This window comes from Oryzias latipes, chromosome 17, assembly GCF_002234675.1.
Source record: "Oryzias latipes chromosome 17, ASM223467v1".
In the NCBI taxonomy this organism is placed as follows: Eukaryota; Metazoa; Chordata; class Actinopteri; order Beloniformes; family Adrianichthyidae; genus Oryzias; species Oryzias latipes.
The window spans coordinates 5264882-5286687 of NC_019875.2; the positions used below are offsets into that span (position 1 = coordinate 5264882).

The 21806-nt window shown below is 44.3% G+C and overlaps 1 long non-coding RNA gene across 1 annotated transcript; it reads right to left on the reverse strand.

Moving 5' to 3' along the window:
• Positions 1 to 1074: 1074 nt before the first annotated feature.
• Positions 1075 to 21525, reverse strand: LOC110016983. The gene is made up of 3 exons (XR_002292304.2): positions 21243 to 21525; positions 1661 to 1833; positions 1075 to 1508 (listed from the first exon to the last, which is right to left on the reverse strand). It is a non-coding gene; the product is annotated as an uncharacterized LOC110016983 (long non-coding RNA).
• Positions 21526 to 21806: the final 281 nt, after the last annotated feature.

Here is a 21806-nt window from a genome sequence, read left to right on the forward strand (position 1 = left end):
AGCTGCTTTTTTACTGAATCTTTGGCTGGATTCAGACTGGAAACATTTGATCTGCTTAAAGTGAACCAGAGTTCGTTTCCCCTGATAATCTGGAACAAATTTCCAGGCTGAACACGTCCAAACGGACCCTGGTCCAGGACCAGGAACCGCTCATCTTTGGAGGTGGTCTATGTTTGTTTCCAATGGGACTGAGCTTCTGTTCTCTCTGAGATTCCTCAGTCTGAATACAATCCATCCTCAGAGCGGAACAACTGGACCTAAATGGCCACCGTAGTGACGTAAACAGAGTAGGAATGTAAAAAACCGATGAGCCGCGGACAAATGTTGATAACCCGACGATTGTGGGGTTATCAAGAAAAAAGGTCCAGCTGTTTGTTTGTTAGAACGTTTATTTTAACGCAGCTGGAAAGCTTCCGACATGTTTCCTGTGTCTGGTGATACGGCACGACCCCTACAGGCGCTGCTGTTACATCATCAAAGCTGCATTAAGGTCATAACACCCCAGCGATGAGACACAGCAAATCAATGAAATAAATGCAGGCTTATTAAAACAAGGTTAAACGTGATTGCTGCTCATTGTTTTCCTGCTAATCTATATGTCATAAACACTTATCAGCGAGCCCATCGCCATTTTCTTGTCAGTTACCACCCTGCAGCACCGGACTCCACCGGACCAGAGCAGCAGTAAAAGTGTTGAGCCTGACATTGATACAGACATTCAAAACTTGTGAGCAAAATCTAAAGTGTGAATGAACTCAAAAGTGCAGGATTTCCATAATCTCTGCATTCAGTTGCTTTGCCCCGTCCTCGTAATTCCTGACCAATGAGTGAAGAGCTCTGTTTTTGGTTTGTTAACAAGCTTTAGTCCGCAACAGGAAAGTCTGCTTGACGGCAGTCTGACTACAGACCAGTTCAGGACTCAATCCAGACCTAATTAACCCTTGTGCTATCCTAGGCACTTTAACATTGGGAGTTGGGTCATCTAGACCCACTAGACAGTGCTCTGAACCTTTTTTCTTCAATGATTTGTGATCTTCACTGGTGTCCATGGATTACATGAAATCTTTCCACCTTTATCCACCTTTGTCATGGTAGGGAGAACACCTAAATGCAAGGGTGGGGTCATCTAAGATAGCACAAGCGTTACAGCAGTTTATTTTTCTACTGGTTTGCTAGAGATGAAGACAGAATTCTGCACTTTGCTGAAAAAAAGGAGGTCATGACCTCACTTTGACCTTTAGTTAGCTTTGCTGCATGTTAGCTAATCAGCACATGACGCACGAGAAAACAGTGAAAGCCGGTCCGTAGACCACCGCTGAAGGAAGTGAGCCGGACTTCTTTCTTCTGCAAAAGGAAGACCATAAACGGACCCTGAAGGACTTCTTCAGGGCTTCTTCTGAATTACACCCTGAAGGTGGACAGGTGGAAGCCTCAGAGTGGACTCCATCCATTCTCTGAGTTCTAAAGGCCGAGCAGAATCCATAACCTTTTATTGAAGACGTTCATTCCTATGGAAATAAAGAATCCGACTAAACGAGTTTTAATGTAAGATTTCTTAATTTTAATAACTTTGGTGAGTTTTGAAAAAGGGAAACTATGGTGATTTATTAATTTCTTCAAATTGATTTTGTAGATGAACTGGTAGACAGTTTGATTTTACCTTTATATGGTGTAAAGAGGTAGACAGGCTTTCTGCTTACTCCCATTTAAATACATCATTTGTATGTCAGACAGAGAAAATTCCTCCAGGCTGTTTCTGTGGTTGGTTATGTGCTTCGTATTGCGACTCTGCTGAACTTAGCTTCATGCAGTTAAGCAGGTTCAGGGGAAAATCTGTGAAGAAGTGAAGAAAAAAGTTAGTTATTTCACCAAAGTGTGGGATGGAAGAGTGTAAAAAAATGAAAGTATTGTAGTGTAATCCTTCAAACAAGCAATGTAACTGTAATCTAATGTGAAACTGTAACACAGACAAAAACAAAAAAGGATTTAAGCAAAAGCAGCCATTGAAGATTACATGAAGCTGGGAAATCAAAGGCTCTGCTTTCTCTGATGTGCAATGTGCAGTAGAATAAAGACGTGAACAGGTATTTTCTCACTCCAGGTGTGAATGCTCCGGAGGTCTGTCAGAGGATAAAACGGCTGCTCTCTGCTAATGCAGGAGTGTGAAGATCCACAGACTAAAAGAGCTCAGTGTCCAAACTTTATGGCACAACTGTCAGCCTTATCAGTGTGAAGCAGGCGTCATCACCACAAGTTTTAATTAACAAAAGCTTTATGCCAACATCACGAAGCTGCTGCTTTGTTTGCCTCACCTCTCACTGTCAGAGTCCTCTACAAAATTACCCTCTGTGTGTGTGTGTGTGTGTGTGTGTGTGTGTGGGTGCGTGTGTGTGTGTGTGTGTGTGTGTGAGTGTGTGAGTGGGTGAATGGGACTGCGACTGTACAGCGCTTTGCTACCGTCTAAGAAGGCTTTATAAGTACACGCCATTCACCAATGTCCTATTACAAATAGACCAAAAAATCAAATATAGTTGTGTTTATTTTTTCTTCTATAAATATAAATCCTGGCAAACAGTTTAGTAAGAAGCATGCATGAGGGATGAGCAGCACAGTTGAGAGAGACAGATGAAAAATGAGATCAAAGCCACACACAAACGCATGCACACGCATGCCCCCCCCCCCCCCACACACACATACATGTTTTCTGAGTCTGCTGTGGATGAAGTTAAGAACAGCCAATCACTGATGACTGCTATTGCGAGTGATAGACCTCAAATCTTTAATGCTCCAGACTCGAGTTTCAGAACCAAACGGTTCATCGCTGAAGGTTCCCCTCTCCTAGACCCCCCCCTCACCCCCCCCATCTGCATAAACGGACAACTGGCTCCCATACAAACAAAGGCAACGCTTCATTTGTTTTATTCCTTCCTGTTGTTGATTATTAGTCCATACTCTCCAGCTTGAAAACACACACGCAGTTGAACAACAGTGTGTTTGAATACATTTAAGATCATTTGATGAAAAAAAGATGGCTGTTGTCTTTGGTCCCTCACTCTTGCACACCTGATGATACCGTCCAAACGATGGATTTATTTCCATCGTTCATGCGACTTAATGTGTTTCATGTAAAAGAATGAATACCTGCGAAATGCCGCCTGTTCTGACTGTCTACACCCGTTTCCTGTCTGTAAATCACCGCATGTTAAAATTTTTTTCACACCATTTTTGTTTTTATAATTGCATAAAAGTGAAATTTTACGAGAAGTGGTGAAAAAGATTCCCCATCTGACGTTTTGCACAGTTAAAGTATTTGTAAATGCGTAAGTACCCAAGCTTTTACTACACAAATGCTTTGTTTGTGCCGCAAGGCTTTCGCTCTAATAATTAGTTCTGCCATCTGTGTGTCGGAGGGTGGCACGCCGCCCCCCATCCTGTCTCTGCCCCCGAGCTGTTCCAGGCTAAAGAGCAGCTCCCACCAACTTTTCTGCTCTGTCTCAGGAGGGCTGCAGCGTCACCGCTCCTCCACGTATCCAGAAAAAGTCGGATCAAACTTCCCAAAACCTCCGTGGAACTACTGTCCCCAGCTTTTCTGCTTGATGAACCTCCATACAGAGTTCTGAAGTGCAGAAAGGACTCCACCGAGCTGCAGATCCCAGCCAGGAAACCCCCTGCAGCTTGCCGAGGAGCTGGTGGTGACATCTTTGGAAATCATGCAGCTGCATGGAGCTCCTTCAACGTTGTGGTGTATGGTCTGACACCATGAGGCCTTTGACCCCAAAGAGGTCCTCATGAAAACTGCCCAGTGACACGTAAATGCTGGTTTTTCTTCTGGGAGCAGAACTGGGCTGAGGCCCAATTTGATGAGTTAGTTTGACCCTTGTGCTATCTTAGATGACTCCACCCTCACATTGATGTGTTCTCCCTACTATGACAAAGGTGGTTAAAGGTGGAAAGATTTCATGTAATCCATGGACACTAGTGAAGATCACAAATCATTGACGAAAAAAGGTTCAGAGCACTGTCTTGTGGGTCTAAATAACCCAACTCCCAATGTTAAAGTGCCTAGGATAGCACAAGGGTTAAAGCTGTTGCTCCAGTAGTGGATCAACAAGTGGCAGAAGCAGGTTTGGTTATGGAGCATTTACCCTGTGCTCCTCGGTGGGGCCGTGTGAGCAGCACAAGGACTGTCTTGCTCTGTGGTGGCTGCATGTCCTGCAGCCTTTACGCTGTGGATCTGGTTTGAACCTTTGTGTGACTCTGTGCCTGATTTGCATGATCTCTGACAAGCAGTTATAAAAATATATACGTTATTGCTTTTCAAGGTCAATTGAACTTTTTTTTTTTGTTAACATGTTTTCATTGAAAGATTGTAAAACAAAATGAACACAAAATACCCACATCTGGCAAAGTCTTAAAAATAAATAAATAAATGGATTGAATAAATAAATAAAAATGATAGTAATGATAGTGACAAAAGTAATAATTTTTTTTAGTACACTGTATTTAGGGAAATTCTTTCTCCACATTTGACCCAACCCCTTGGGGAGTGGTGAGCTGCAGCCAAATTGCGCTCGGGACGTGGTAGCGTTAAGGGTCTTGCTTCTAAGGACCCTCACTGGGTGATGTTAACTGCTCGCCATTGATATGGTAATTGCCCCCAGTACCATTGCTCATTTCCCTCTGGGAATTGAACCCTGGTTTCCTGCATGGTAGCTTCCCACCTTACCAACCGAGCTACCCAGCCGCAATTTACAACAGTGTAACCCCTGTGCTATTCTAGGCACTTTATCATTGGGAGTTGGGTCATCTAGACCCACTAGACAGTGCTCTGAACCTTTTTTCTTCAATGATTTGTGATCTTCACTGGTGTCCATGGATTACATGAAATCTTTCCACCTTTAACCACCTTTGTCATAGTAGGGAGAACACATCAATGTGAGGGTGGGGTCATCTAAGATAGCACAAGGGTTACACACTTACAGGAAGGTTAAAGTTGGTCACAAGTTTCCAAGAAGAGTAAATAAGGGTTCCATAGGTGCTCAAACTCCCTTTCTTTATTTTTTACGATGGATGTCAGGCTCTCCAGAGCCGAAATGGACGTCATTTCTCTTGTCCACATGTGTACAGAGGGCCCATCCATGTTTTTCATTAATAATGCAATCACTCTCCTGGCTTGTAAAAGCCCCAAATCAGTAATCAGTATCTGCTTTTGAGTGGCGTCAACATTTTCAGGATAATTCCATGTCTCTTTCTATTGTATAGGGCTGGATTGTGAGGTCATGTTCTAAACACCCAACCGTTCACATCAACTCAGAACCCTGCCAAAGATAATATCATTAATGATACTGTGCTTCATTGGTCTTCAAACCGTCTGGTTTGGGCAGTGCGTTTGTGTGGAAGTAAGGTATTGTGACTCTACAGGTGCCATTTCTCCACCTGTTGAGCTCCTCAGCTTTGCAGCTGACTGTTGGAACCTGTGGTCAGACAAAGGAGTTCTGTCTTTGTCATCATGAAAGTTGCATTTCCCCTCCAACAAATCATCAACGCGCCTCCAGTTCAGCCTGTGAGTTTGTTTAGCTGAAGCAGTTTCAGGCGTTTAAGGTGTTGGCTGATCAGAGGCTTTTCCTCCACACTTCTGACACAGTTTGTGGATATCCAGTCCTTCCTCCGTAGGGGAACACAGTCAGACTCCATTTTCATGCAGGGTTGACTGTCATTCGCCGGCTTTGAAGCCATAGCCCCATTTTTCTTCTTCAACCATTTAGCTGGGAGGAACACTTACAGACTGCGATTCCCTACTGCTTTACTTCCTGCATCTTGAAAGGCTCCACGTCACATGACATTTAATGAGCTTGCAGAACAGCAGTTTTGGAACATTTGCAGTCTTGAGAGACATCTGTTGGTCACAATATCAAAAGATTCAGTGAAGATTTGCCTCATACAAGTACGCCTGTAGAACATCATAAGTGACAAGATGGAGGACGACCACATGGCCCCTGTTTGTCTTTGCGGAAACCTTCAATACTAATGACTTTGGCGCAGACCAGGTGTAGTGATGTTATGCACTTGGTCACACACCTTCAGCATGAACAGCACCTGAACCAACGTTTGCTGCTCATTTCGTGAAAAACTGCAGTTAAACACAAAAGAAGAGAAGAAATCAGCTGGAAAAGTTGGTCAACAACTGTTTGTGACATTAGAACACGGGTATTTTCTGAGCACATCACACAGAGCGGCGTGCAGGTGTGTGCGCGCACGCTGCAGCTCAACTTTAATGAAGGCTCGTGTGAAGCAAGCACACTTCTGGTTGGGAGGAAATAAGAACTTCTGCTGCTTTCGTTCCTGATAAAGAGCCAAATATAACTACACTCTGATGGTGGGGGTGGGTGGGGGGCTGCAAAGATAAGGGCTGATAAGTCACTGCATTTCTTTGACTGGCCTGTCATTTTCACAGGAAAGCAACTACAGGAAGCGGTGCAGCTTGTTGTCTGAACCAACTCTATATCATGTCAACATTTGTCAAAAGTTTGGCTGAAAATTAAATTTGGAAAAGAATCAAATGTCGCTCCTCAGACTGCAGACTCATGAATCGGCTAAGCAGACACCGCAGAGCCGGGGGCCCACCATAACCCATCTGTTCTGGGCTCCGCCTGTTTTTCCAGCCGCAGCCATCCATGCTGGCGAGGACCTGGATCGGAGACAACGTCTGGCTTTACAGAGGAGGACATTTCTGCTCTAACTCGACGCAGACATGCTGTTGGGGGTCGACGAGTCCCGAGTCGTGCTGAAGGGCTGACCTCCTTATGGATCTGGGACTTTTTAGAAGCAACCATTTAACAGGAGTTCAACAAGTTGAGAAAACGTGGTTTACTGGCCCATGGTGCCTTTTTTTTTAATAAACATGTAGTTAAACCAAAAATAAGAGATAAATTATGCTTTTTAATGCATCAAGGAATCGTAAAATAAACAGCCCACTAAATGCAATAAAAGAAAAAAAACATATAAAAATGCAACAGCTGATTACATAAAAAAACACGTTTCCACACGAGGGTCATTCTGTTAAGTCGTTATCGTAAACTCTTTTGACTCCGTTTTAATTAGGTTGTGTATCTCTCTGGCAGAAACATTTTTGTTAACAACGTTAGGAAAATTAATTTCCATCCAGGCTTTGAAAGCATCACAAAAACATTTACACGACTTTTAAAAAGTATAAAATAAAGTTTCCAGAAGACAAAAAAAGGTAAAAAGTATCCTCTAATTCTCCTGGATTTGGCTGCATGATGGTGTGGTGATAAGGAATCTCACATCACAGTGACAAGGCGAGGGTTCAAATCCCAGCTGGGTTCCTTCTGTGTGGAGTTAGCACGTTCTCCCCGTGCACGTACGGGATTTCTGCAGGAACTCCAGTTTCCTCCAATGGTAATTCTGAATCATGTGGGTGTGTGTTTGTGTGGTTGTCTGTCTCAATGGCCTTGGAGTAGACTGGACAACTCTCCAGGGTGAACGCTGCCTTGGCTCCTCAGGAACTGGATAGGCTCCAGCAACATGTGACTCCGACAGGTATAATCAGGTTTAGAAAATGGATGGATGGATGGATGGATAGAAAGATGGATGGATGTATGGATGGATAGAAAGATGGATGGATGGATGGATGCTGAGTTTCTTGACTTAGGTTCCAGAGATGATCAGTGATAAACACATTAGAAGTCTTATAGCAGGCAGAAGCTCCAGACTGTTGGACTAAATAGATTTCTAAAAATACATAAAAATAAAAAAAGATTTTGTGTTATTTTCATATTTATGCTTGTTTGTTCATTGCTTTGAGTCATTTAATGACAACGTGTAGTGAGAGTCACCTCATTATGTTTGTTGCAAGTTGTCATCATTTCTGAGGGAACCATTTTTTATTTGACTCTTTTCAAATGAATTGGACTCAGAGGTCTGATTCTCAGGCTGTAGATGATGAGGATGGATGTAAAAATAGATTTTATAACTGTAAAGCTCCTCAAGAGTGAAAACTCTCCCTCCCCGATGATGTCACAGCCTCCACATCAGGACTCCCATCCACATCGACTCCTGAGTCTTCTTTTGGTTATCGGAACCAAACCCATTAGTGGGGGGCGTTGCCTGTTTGTGCTGTGACTGCGCGTGGCCGCGGTATCTGTCCGAACATCTGGAGAAGGAAGCAGGTGAAGGTGATGAGCAAACATGGCCACAGGTCCCTCAGATTGTCACCTTGAAAGGCGGTTCCTCTTCGCCGCTGTGAGCCGCGGGCAGCTGACACTGCCGATCAAAGTATGCCCGTCTTCATCTGTGACTGTGACACAGCTTTGAGACAGGGACACGCCAGACACAAAACTGATTCTGACATTCGTGTGACGCCGCTGAGGCCCGGCATCTTTCGCATTTTGTGGATGAGTTTTTGTTTCCTGTCTGGACAAACAGATTTCTGTTTGGATTTCAACAAGATGAAATGAGTCTTCCGGAGCTTCAACATGAAAACTTTCTGTTATACTTTTTTTTTTTGACATATTCAGACAGAATCACTTAGGGCGTGTTCAGACAGGAAAAGTCCACAGTGTGGATTGAGTTTGCGTGGTTTAATCCGGATCGAGTCCTGAATCTTGCATTTGGTCTGTTTTCAGACTGCTGTCTATCAGAGATTTCTGATTGGAACCACAGTTCGTAAACAAAACCATGTGACTAAAGATCTCTTTAGCCATATGCCAGGAATTATGAGGGAGGACAGAAATCATGGAAAACCTGCACTTTGCTATCCTTGTCAGGATAGTTCACTGTTTCAAACTTTATATTTCGCTGATCAGTTTTGAACGTCTGTATCAACGTCAGGTTCAACCCTTTTTTCTTTGATATAAGTCATGCTGCAGGGCGGTTACTGAGGAGACGGCGGCTAAGAAGGTACGCTGATGAATGTTTCTGACGTATAGATTGTCAGGAAAACAGTGAGAAGTGACATGGATCACGTTAAAAGTTGTTTTAATGAGCCTTGCATTCATCCGACCAAATTTCAATGAGTTGCTGTGTCTCATTGTTGCTCCGTTACTCTTTTTACATCCCATAATACCAGACTAGCGGATGTCTGATTCAGTTGTTCCTCACCGGATTTTTCCGGGAAACGAACTCTGGTTCACTTTAGGCGAACCAAATGTTTCCAGTCTTATGAGGAAGAGATGGGGATGTTAAAACAGCATTACGTTTTTTGATACTGAACCGTTTAGCACCTAACACACAACACAGTGTTGCATAGCTGACTTAAAAGTCCTGACAGGAAGAGCAACCATTCCACATTCCCATAGACCTTCTCACCTCACTCTGGAAGCCTGGAAGCCTTTGCATTGGTGACTGGGCATGACCTGGACAGATCATGGCTGCCAAAATGAACTCAACTGTCAGACATGAAAATGGTTGCTTGGTTTGAGCAGATGTTCATAGTTACGTCATCACTGACCCTTTGCAGGCTGCAGGAATATGCACACACACAAGAGAGAGCCGGTAGAAGAACAACCACAAAAAATAGAGTTCCGACAGTTTCATTACAAAGCTTTTATATAAAAGTAAATTTAACTTAAAAGTAACTTTTTTTACTTTGTCACAGGGATATTAGTGTCTGTCTGAGACCTCCATCTGCAGGTTATCAATCCAGGAAGCTGGTATAACGAAGGTAAGGCTTCCTTCGTTAAGCTCACATCAGTCAGTACTATTTAATTGGTGTAAAATAACCTGCTTGAAACAATTTCTGCAGAAGTTTTGCTTTTTTAAACTAAACTTTCTTTCTGGAATTGTTTTATTCCAACTCAGAACAAACTGGCGTAAACCGGCAGCTTGAGTCACACGTTTGTTTCCTCAGACGGCTTTCTTTGTTTGTGCAGTTGGTAACGCTCAGCTGACCTCTGCTGTCGTTTCCTACACTTCCCCACATAAATTGACGGATGACAGTGTGGACAAGCTCCAAGGATTATCCAGGCTTTGTTCTTTTCTGGAGTTGCCCAGGTGACGGGAGACAAACAGACGTAGTACTACTACGCGGCTTTTCTTGATCATAACTTTTGGAACATTTCTTAACTTTGCACGGCTAACTTTGACCCCCTGATCCTTATTTTGTCCCTCAACCCTCAGCTGCTGCAGTTCACCTCTGCTGAACTTGCTGACGTCATCTCCCACCAAAACATGAAACAAGCGTGATGCAGCAAAAGAGACACGTTTCAGCAACTTACAGCTGATTGTTGAACACCTGCAGTGAAGTCTGCTCATCCTGTGTGGAAAAGCAAATGTGAGCCGGGGTTTGTTCATATCTTCTTTATGACATCGACTCAGGAACAAACATGCTCTCTGCAGGAAGTTAATTACTCACTGCAGTCAGGCTCTAATAAAAAGACACTGATATGCTGTGACACCTGAAGGCATTATTACCCATGCACATTAACACACACACGCGTGCGTGCACACATGCACGCTGCAAGGCTGGCTAAATGAGAACTCTGTGTGTTTAGTCACTGTCCAGGAGGTCTCTGTCACCTTTGTAATAACTCCACAGCGGGGGTGTCAGCTCATTTAATCCGCAAGACACACACACACACACACCTGGTGTTAGTACATTTAATGAGCTTCACTTATCAACACACAGACACCAGTGTCAGATGAGTGGGTCTAATGTTCCTGCCAGGATTCAGATATGATCACCTGAAGTCTGCATTACTGTGAAAGGATGACAGGAAGTCTGTGTGTTCACGCAAATGTGTGGGTGTGTACTTTTAACAACCTGTAAGATGGAAAGTGAGAAATAATCATTTGCTAATTTGTCTAAACCTGTGTGAGAACGCTTAATGATGATGAGGTTCCAGCGGGATACAGAAGGTTACTTCAGGTTCAAGAAGTTAACAGGTTACCACAGAAGAACTACAGCAGCTCATGGCAGGATAAAACAGGTAGCAGCAGTTTACGACAGGTTAAGGTAGTCTATAACAGGTTACAGTAGGTCACCTGATGCAGCAGATCACAGAATTAAAAAAAAGTTGCAGCATGAAAGAAGATACCGCATATTATATTTTCAAGCTACACCTTCCAGGTTATGACAGGTTACAGCAGGGACAGTTCAACCCTTGTGCTATCTTAGATGACCCCCCCCCCCTCTTCCATTGACGTGTTCTCCCTACCATGACAAAGGTGGATAAAGGTGGAAAGATTTCAAGTAATCCATGGACACCAGTGAAGATCACAAATCATTGAAGAAAAAAGATTCAATGCACTGTCTAGTGGGTCTAGATGACCCAACTCCCAACATTAAAGTGCCTAGGATAGCACAAGTGTAAAAAAAACAAGCACGTTACTGGTTACAACGGGTTAAAGGTTTGGGGAAAATAGTTCACTTTAAAGATTACAACTGGTACGGCAGAATAAAGATAACAGCAGTTCAAGGGTTAATTAAGGCCAGATGTTCCAGGTTACAGCAGCTTACATGTCAGCGCAGGTCAATTGTTATAGCAGGCAACTAAGGGTTAAAGGAGAACGCTGTGTTACAAATCACAGCAAGCTACAAGTTCCATAAGGATCATGTCATATCCGTTTACAGCAGGTTACATGTAACATCAGGGACAGACTACAGCAGAGCGGTGCAGCAGGTCACAGGTCGCATCAGAGACCGGTTGCTGCTGGTTACAGGAGGTCACAGGTTACAATAATTATAACAGCTTGCTGGTTTATATAGGTTGTTGCAGGGACACGTTTCAGCAGGTTATAAACTACAGCAGGTTATTGCTGAGTAAATGTACCAGAAGTCATATCAGACTATTGGATACAGCAGGAACAGCTTACAGATTTAAGTCCCACTCCGATCATCTTCTGATCTATTTCCAAAGCGTTCCCAGTGGTCCTTTAAATGTGATTATGCTGTTTTTTAAGACAAAATCCAAAAACCTGTCGGTTTCTAGGACGTAGTTCCTGCAGAGCAGCAGGAGTTCATAAAAAATTCACCTCTGAGTTGTGGGCGGGACTGGTGGCACAGAAAGGAGCCCGTCCTCATGTCCCATCATCCCTTTATCTACACTCTCTCCCACCTGCTTACAGCTCCTCACACCTCCAAGCCAACATTGTGGCAACAACATCGTAGCTATCCAGCCGTACAGTTTAGATCTAGATTCCAGCAAAGTTAACAATAAAGAACACTGGTCACCTGACACCAGAGAGATGCTGCCAGTAACTTATCAAGATTCTACCAATTTCAAAATTGTGAAAGTCAATACCCTTCCTATTAAAATTCAGGGCTTAAAGCCCTTTCAAATGTGCTTGAGTCTTGCGCCTGTTCCAGCTGCACCAGGAAAGTGTCTGGAAAATCAATTTCAGTGGAGGAAATAAGTATTTGATCTCTTGCTGATTTTGTAGATTTGTCCATTCAAAAAGAAAAAAATTAAAAGTCCGTCATCCTAAAGGTAGGTTCAGTTGAACTGTTAGAAATAGAAAATCACAAAAAGAAAAATCAAGAAATCAACTTTAAAAGCAGCAGTAGAGTCTTGACCTCTTTTTATTTATTTATTTATTTATTTTTTAACTTGTCCTGTCCAACAGCTGGGCAGGCAGATGAGAGCTGACGGCCTCTTGTGTTGGACATATTTTACTTTAACATGAGGGGTTATTAATCTTCAGACAAACCAAAGGTATGTCTGAATAAACCCCTTTTGTAATTGAGGCCAAACTTTATTAATTTCAATCAGGTTTGAAAATCTTTAGTGTTGGACCGGACGGAAAAGGAAAGAGGGGAAGAAGAGAGAGGGATGTTAGAGAGGGGGGGTAAGAGGGTGATTATAGGAGGGGGGGGAAGACCATGAAGCAGCATAAAGCAACAAGTTTACTGGTTGTTTATCATTATGGTAAGGTTCAAATGTAGTACAAAAAGGGCGGGGCCTGTCCACAGACACACTCAAATGTTATCAACACACCTGCTAGCTGAAAGAAAAAAAAAAACGTCCACATGTCAAAATGTACACAAAACAGATAGTGTTCACACACACATACTTATGCCTTTAAACCAACTAGTGTGAAATATTTCAGTCATTCAATCATGCAAACTGTTAGTGCAAAGGTGAGCTAACACCTGTGCTCAGGTGAGTGCTTATGTTTTTCCAAAATGGACGGTAGAATGTGAAAAGAAGGAAGGAGAGTGCCCAGCCATCCCCACACCAAGACCCCCGCCGCATCAGCAGCGGCAGCCGGAACCCCGAACGCCACACGGCAGCAGGCAGGGAACAACCGCCCCCCGGACGACCCAGCCCGCCACCCAGGCCAGGGCCAGCAGGACCGCCGCGAGGCCCCCAGAGCCAGAGAGCAGGGAGGCACAGAGGGACAGGGAGCGCCGCCCCAGCCCAACCAGCCGCCGCGCCGGGAGAGCCTAACGCAGGGCCCCACCCGAGAAGGGCGCCCACAGCCCCAGACGAGCAGCCCACCACCCCCCAGGAGTTCTGGGCATCCCCCCGCCCCAACCCCAGGTACGAGACAGGACCCCCCAAGGGAGACCCGCCCCACACTCCAGGCAGCCACCCACCCGGCCCACGGTTGGTCCAGGGAGGAGCAAGGCAGGGACCAGCCGCCCCCGCCCAGGAGGGGAGCGCCCCTGTGGCCCGACCAGGCTCGGCCACAGTTGGAGACTTGGCGGGGCCCAACAACCAGGGGCAAGGACCCGACCCCACCCCCCAGGGACATGGACACCCCCGGCTCAGGTGAAATGTGAATCCCCCCCCCCCCCCCCCCCCGCAGAGAGAGCACCGCCGGGCCCTGGAAACCGGCACCCAGGGGACACGGCCGCCGTTGCCAAGGACCCCGTACCCCCCACCAGGGAGTGGGTAGGGGACAGATGGTCCTAGGTCCCACCTTCCTTGCAAATGTGTGTGCGTGTATGTGTGTTTGAGAGGGTCTCTGTGTGTGTGTGTGTGTGTTTATGTTGGAATGTATTTTTTGAGGGGGGAGGGGTGTGTGTACTAAGGGGGGTGCAGTTAAAATTGGCGGGTAGGGCACTGAGGGGACATCTCCTGATTACTCACAGTGATGTCCAAGCACCCCCCCCTACCAAGGGCCATACATGTCTAAGGTGCAAATAAAACCGAAAGAGGGGGGGCCCACTCCATACAGCAACCATGGGAGGGGGGGACCACTACCAAGTAGCCCCCCCCCCAAGGCGTATTGCAGGCTAAGCCCCCCACCCCCTCACCCTAATATGAGGTAATATGAGGAAGGGGGTAAGTTGGGGACAGCTGGTAGACTGTCCCCCGGTGGTCAAACAGCCGTCCCCCAGCCCCCCCCCCCCCCCCCCCCCAGCATAGGGGCCCGGCCCCCCCAGACCAGGGGCCCCATCCCCGGAGGCGCCGACACCCCCGGCCCAGCACCACCCACCCCACGCAGAGAGAGAGGAGCCAGAATGCGCCGGCCCCCCGGAGCAAGCCCAGGCCCCCACCCCCAAGCCCCGGCCCTAGAAGAGCTCTGGTCAGGCCTCGACGGGACCGAGGCAGCCAACCGGCCGGGGCAACCGCCGATTGCCTCAGCGGAGACCCCGACCCGTACACCCCCCAAGGTCCCGTACCAATGGTGGGCTCCCCCTCCCCCCAGTATGCCCCCCCACAGGACAGGGCCGACAAGCCCCCCACCCCACCCCACCCCAGACCCCGCAGCCGAAGCGGATGACCCCCAGAGCGACCGGGAGTCCCAAGAGGGTTGACCCGTCCCGTCCCAGAGCCAGGGAAGGGCTGATCCCAGCCCCAGGTGCAGATGGGCAGCCCACCCAGCGCCGCTGCCCCCCCCCACCCAAGCAGGGCCACCGCCAACCCCCCCCAGCACAGGCAAAGGGACCAACCCCCCAAGCCAAGCCAGGCCGCCACCCCACCCCCCCACCACGCACCCCCACACCCAAGCCCAGAGGACCACGCAGCCCCCCGTCCGCCCCACCCAGGCACCGGACCCGGCCCCCCGACCAACGGAGCCCCCACCACCCCCTGCCGGCCGCCGGAGGCCCCGACCCCCACCCCGAACCACGGCAGAAGGACAAGGAGCGGCGACAACCAGGCCCCCCCACCCCCTAAGTCACGGAGTTAGCCATGGGAGAACAGAGAGACTGAATTCTTCCAAAGTTACTTAAACTTTGGGCTGACATTTTTTCCATGCTGATATGATCAAGCAGCAGATTTCTGTGTTGACTTATTTTTAAATTTTTCATGTTTTTCCAATTTATTAAAATAGTTTTTTTAGCAATACAAAGAGTTACGAAAATGATGGATACTAATCCTTCTTCTATCTCGACGGCACTCATATCACCAAGCACACAAAGTGACGGGATAAGCCGTAATTGAAACCTTAAGCCAGACTGATAGATCGGCACATTCCTGCTGCCAGAGAGCCTGGACAGGCGTGCAGAACCACGGTGCATGCATGTAACTGTCGGGCAGATTACTGTCACAGTGCTCGCAAATGTCTGAGTTACTGAAACCCATCTTGAACATCCTCTGTCCAGTGTAGCAAATTCTGTGTAGAGTTTTAAAATGGATTAGCTGCAGATTTGGACTTTTTGTCAGTTTCTAGGTGTTTAGACAAAGTTCTGACCAGAAGCCTTCATCTGTGCTGATGCTCAAATCTGCATCCCATTTTGTTGTTGGAAGGGAAATATTATTGTCTAAATTACATAAAAGTTTGTATATTTTGGAGAGAGTTTTATTTATTGAGAAATTAATCAGAGTGGTAACTACATCTGGTAGCTTCAAATCGTCTCTGTATTTAAGCTTTTTGGTAATAATTGATTTAAGTTGCTGATATTCCAAGAAATTGTTTATTCCATGTTTGTCTTGAAGTTCCTGGGGAGTTATGAATCTTCTGTCAATAATTATGTGCTCTAGTTGTTTTACTCCCCCTGCTTGCCAAGCTGGGAAGTGTATCATTTTTTTGTTTATAAGGATGTCTGGGTTGTTCCAGATGGGTGTCATTTTGCACGGTTGACTTGATGAGTTTGATATTTTGAGAAATTCCCACCAGGCTGTTAAAGTGGCGTTTATATTAATACTTTGAAAACAGTCCTGTTTTTTAACTGTTTGGCTAATAAATGGTAGATCTGACAGGTTGATCTTTCCACATAACGCCTGTTCCAAGTCTAACCATGAGTTGGTTTCTGGATTATTTTTTAACCACTTTGAGATGTATTGCAATCTATTTGCAAGAAAGTATTTGTGGAAATTAGGTAATTCTAATCCTCCACAGCTTTTTGCAGATTTTAGAGTTTTTAGACTAGTTCTTGCAGGTTTATTGTTCCATAAAAAGCTTGATATGGATGAGTCTAATGTTTTGAACCATTTTAGTGGCAGTTGTGTGGGAATCATTGAGAAGAGATAATTAACTTTAGGTAAGATTTTCATTTTAACCGTGGCTACCTTGCCCATAAGGGACAGAGGCAGGTTGGTCCAGCGGGTAAGATCGTCCTGTATGTTTTTCAGTAATGGGGTGTAGTTTAGCTGCACCAGTTCTGATAGTTTGGGGGAAAAATTGATAACTAGATATTTGATATTTCCTGATTTGACTGGTGTTGTGAGTCTTTGTTCCGCATTCCTGTTGAGTGGTAATAAAACAGACTTATTCCAACTAATGGAATAGTCTGATATGGAGGAGAATTCATTAATGATTGTTGATGTTTCATTTACAGAATGTAAATTACTTAAAAACAGTAATATGTCATCCGCATAGAGACTAATTTTATGATGGCTGTGTTTGGTTTTAATTCCATTAATGCTCTCATTCTGTCTTATTGCTGCAGCTAAAGGCTCAATAAATATAGCAAAAAGAGAAGGAGAGAGTGGGCAACCCTGTCTGGTTCCTCTTCCAAGAAAAAACCTGTTGGAAGTCTGTTTATTAGTTCTAACTGATGCATTGGGGTTGTGATATAATATTTTGATCCATTTGATGAATGATTCTCCAAAACCAAACTTATGGAGGGCAGCAATAAGGAACTTCCAGTTTACTCTGTCAAAAGCTTTTTCAGCATCCAGCGATAATATAGTCATTTCCTGGTTTTTAATGGTGGCAAAGTCTATTATATTAACAAGTCTTCGGAGATTGTCATCCGAGTGTCTGCCTTTCATGAATCCAGTTTGGTCGAAGTGAATTATGTGAGGAGTGATTTTTTCTATTCTCTGTGCTAGTGCTTTGCAGATAATTTTTACATCTGCATTGATTAGAGAAATGTGGTGATAGCTTGAAGGGCTAGTGGGATCTTTGTCTGGTTTTAGAAGGAGGATTGTGTTGGCTGAGTTCATGTTAGGTGGTAGTGATTGGCTTTCATTGATAGATGTGACCGTTTTATAAAATGTTGGTGCCAGTTGTTCCCAGAATTCTTTATAAAACTCAGCAGAAAAGCCGTCAGGCCCTGGTGCTTTACCATTAGGCATAAGTAACAGAGCTTCATGAAGTTCAGACAACGAGAGCGGAGAATCTAAGTTTGTGATTTGATCCTCATTTAACCTGAGTAGGTTTACATTATTAAGAAATGAGTCAATACTTCGCTCAGACGGATTGATCTGTGGTGTGTACAAGTTTTTATAAAAGTTTTCAAATGCTTTATTAATTTTGACCGGGTCGTGAGTGACGTTTCCCGTTTGGTCCATAATAGAAGTGATTGTTGATTTTTTTCTATTAATTTTAAGCTGATTAGCCAGTAATTTGCCAGATTTGTTAGAGTTTTCAAATCTTTCAAGTCGTAGCCTTTGTATTTGAAATTGTGTTCGTTTATTGATGATGTCATTTAACTGCAGCTTTAAATTTTTCAGATCTCCCAGAATGTGTTCCTGTGCAGAAGCAGCATAAGCAGTCTCCAGGGTTTTGATTTTATTTTCTAATTCTGATAAATCTGCCAGAGTCTTGACCTCTGATGGTAAGATTGCAAGTTTGATTCTCGCCTTGCCTCGCATATGTCGAAGTGTCTAAGCAAGACACAGAACCTCACCTTGCCTCTGGTAGAAGGTTGCCACCAGTGTTCATTCAGTGAGTGAATTTGTGTGTGACTGGGACTGTAGAGCACTTTGGGCCTTTGAGGAAGGTAGAAAAGCGCTATACAAGTGTACCCCATTTACCATTTAAAGAATTTACTTAAAGTATTTACATTTCATTGAAGAAAATAATTATTTGAACCCCTAGTAACCATTAAAGAGTTCTAGTTCACACCGACCAGTTGGACTCTAAAAAAGCCACACGGCAGGAGTTTGTTGATGATCTCAAAGCAGCTGGAACCACAGCCACCAGGAAAACCCATTGGTGATACTTTACCACATTATGGTGTAACATCTTGCAGAGCTAGCAAAGTCCTTCTGCCTACGAAGGCACGTGTGCAGGCCCGCCTGAAGTTTGACACTGAACACCTTCCTGACGTAGAGAGGGATTGGGAGGAGGTACTGTGGTCAGATCAGAACGACATGGAGCTCTTCAGCATCAACTCAACCCATCGTGGTTGGAGATAAAGAATTGCTGTCTATGACCCCATCCTCACTGCCAAGCATGGAGGTGAAAACATTATGGTATGGGGTGTTTTTCTCCACAGGGCTACTTCACCGTGTGGATGGGAGGATGGGCGGAGCCATATAGCGTCAAATCCTGAGTCAAAACCTCCTTCCCTTCACCAGGAGGCTACAAATGGGTGGTCATGGTCATGACCCAAACCATACAAGGAATGGCTGAAGAAGAAGCAGATCAAGGTCATGGAGCGGTCCAGCCGGTCTCTGGACCTCAATCCTATAGAAAACCTATAGAGATAGCTGAGGTTAAGAGTTACAAGCAACAGCCACACAACCTGAATGATTTATGAATCATTTGTGGACCAGAATTCCTCCAAATAGACTGTATGCAGAAACTTGCCAGAGGGTTTTGTCAGAAAGTACTAAGTAATTCTGGCTAGATGGCATAAATACTTATTTCCCCCAATGAAATCCAAAGAAATTCATAAAAATGTTATATAAAGTTTTTCATGTATCCTTTTCTTTAAACTTTCCTTCTACATCAGTGTTCCTGTCTAATCCACAACATGTAAGTAGTTAGTTAACTGCTCTTGTGCATTTAAATAAAATGTTGCACTGTTGCAACACACAAATGTCTGATAAAAACAACCTAAAAACATAACAAAATACAGCTTTTTCATCCACATCGGAAAAGCTCAACATAGTTTACTTTCATCTGGATGAAGTTCGTCTGCTGGACTATTTAAACATGTAGTTGTAGATTTAGATAAGCTTATTCTCTCTAAGAGCTCCGGTACGTCGCCTGTCCGTCCTGGGGGAGGATCCTTCCTCTCCCTGAGGTTTCTTCTTATTTTCCAGAATCCGTTTTTTTTTTCAGGAGATATTCCTTACAAAGAAGGAGGATCGAAGGGTAGAGATGCCCAGTTTAGCTTAGGTTAGTAATCAGCTGTTGAATTTTATAACTGATTTTATGTTTTGTTACAAGCCCGTTGAGATAACTATTTTTTACTATTGGGCTATATAAATAAAGACGAATTGAAATTAAATGTAATAATTTGAAAGACAATTTCAATCGATTGTCTGACACACAATCACATAACTCCAGGTGACTCCTGGCTCTCCATTTAACCTTTTGATGTGTTCATGTCATGAAGCTGACAGGATTTGTTTGACCTCAGTCAAAGACTCAGTCTGAAGACTTTTAGGAAGGTTTAGTGTGTAGCTAAAGACTGATGTCGTTTCACAGACTGGATGATTAATCATCAGCTACATGTGTCGGCCATTCACCCATTTTAGTGGCTATTTTTGGCCCCACCGTTACAAACGGAGACAGCAGAAGTGCTCTCAGTTTTTAACTGTAAGTCACAGCAGATCAGCCGAGTATACAGCAGGTTACTTCTTGCAGGTTACGGGCTACAGTGGCATTCAGCAGACTATAGCAGGATACCAGATGATGCAGCAGTTATACAACCAATGAAGCAGAAAAGTTGAAGTAACTACCAATGGCTGCTAAATAGATCATTCTACCTAACCTGAAACCTGTTGTAATTGTCCCGGCTGTAACCTGGAAGTTGTTGTAGCTTTTCTGTAGATAAACATCTCTTTATTCTAACTAGTCAAGAATCATCGGAAGACACTTAAAGTTCCACTCTGATCATCTTTTGATCTATTGTAAAAGTGTTCCCAGTGGTTTTTTATTTTGATTATGCAGTTTTTAGCCAAAATCCAAAGAAAAAGTGCAATTTTCTAGGAAACAGTGTCTGCAGAGCAACAGGAGTCCATTAAAAATTCACCTCTGAGTTGTGGGCGGGACTGTTGGCACAGAGTAAGCCCATCCCCACTTCCCATAATCAAAAATGGCAAGCAAGGTTGGAGCCAGATGCCAGCTCAACGCTTGTCTGTGGGTGGATGCATCAGAATGAAGCAGAGCAGGAAGCTTCTGGCCTGTAGATTGTAGTTTCTATGTAACAACTGCTAGTTTTTTCAAACAGCGTTTTTTTTATTTGCTCCTGATTTACTACGACTTGGATAAAGAAATACTCGTACGCAAATGTAACCTTTTCTTTTATATGTCCTCCATCATGAGAAAAACGCTTCAAGAACATGTTAGAAACAGCATTTTCCTCGGAGCGGGTCTTTAAGTCAGATAACCAGCAGCATTGATGGTGGTAAATGAATTTTAAAGTGTTTTATGGAAAGAACAGAGCTGCAGAGGTCAGAACTGATCACTTGAATTTCAAGTTGCCATGGAATTAAACACATCATCTCACAGTGTGTTGAAGTAAAAGCTTCTTTTCATCAAATCTGGGCTGAAAAATTAATGATCAGGTTAGACTGAAACCAAAGTTATTGACCATCACAAACTCATCATTCGTAGAAATACAGTGGGGAAAATCTCCATTTGACACATCAGCATTTGTATCAGTCAGGGGATTTCTAAATGATCGACTGATTCCCACCAGATGTTTCCACCAAGCCAAATATTAAATCCATACAAAGAAATCAAGATATTTAAAAATACAAGTTTAATCAAAATAAATGAAGACAAATGACACAGAGAATAAGAATTGAACACATGAAGATAAGAAGATGCAAAATGGCAGCAAAAGCGAGAAGATCACTGTCAGTACTGAGAGAGAAACCTTGACCCCTCACAGTACTAATTGATATCAGCTGCTTTAGTCTACAAAGGCTTCTCATTACCCAGAATGCTCACAGGAAATACCTCAGGATGCATTAGAGCAAGGAACTCACCCAAGAGCTTTGAAATGGTGCCGTTAAAAAACCTTTGGATGGGAACGGTTACAGGCACATTCCCGGAATGCTGAATGTTCCTCTGTAGGGGGGATAAAAGAACAATCAGAGGGGGTTCTCCAAGAGACCCACTCGGGCAGAAATGTCATTCTCTTCGCCATATTTGGAATGGAACTGGCACCGCCCACAACCCCAAGAGCACCACACTAACAGTTATGTTTGGGGGGGCGCCATGTTTTGGGACTGCTTTTTAGCAAGAGGTACTGGCAGACTTCATCTTATTGAGGGCAGATGGATGGAGAAATGTTCCGGGATATTCTGACAGGAAAGCTGACAGTTAAAATAATGGATGAACATCTCAGCAACAAAATGATCCGAAACGCAACACCAAGGAAATAATGAACGGGTTTCAAAGAAAGAAAATCAAGTGGCTTGAATGGCCCAATCCGCTGAAGATCAAAGTTCATAAAAGAGATTTCAACTGTTTGTGTGGAAAAGAAAGGTCCAGAATCCATCCTGAGCGATGCAGGTGACTGGAGTCTAGACACTAATTGTCAGCAAAGG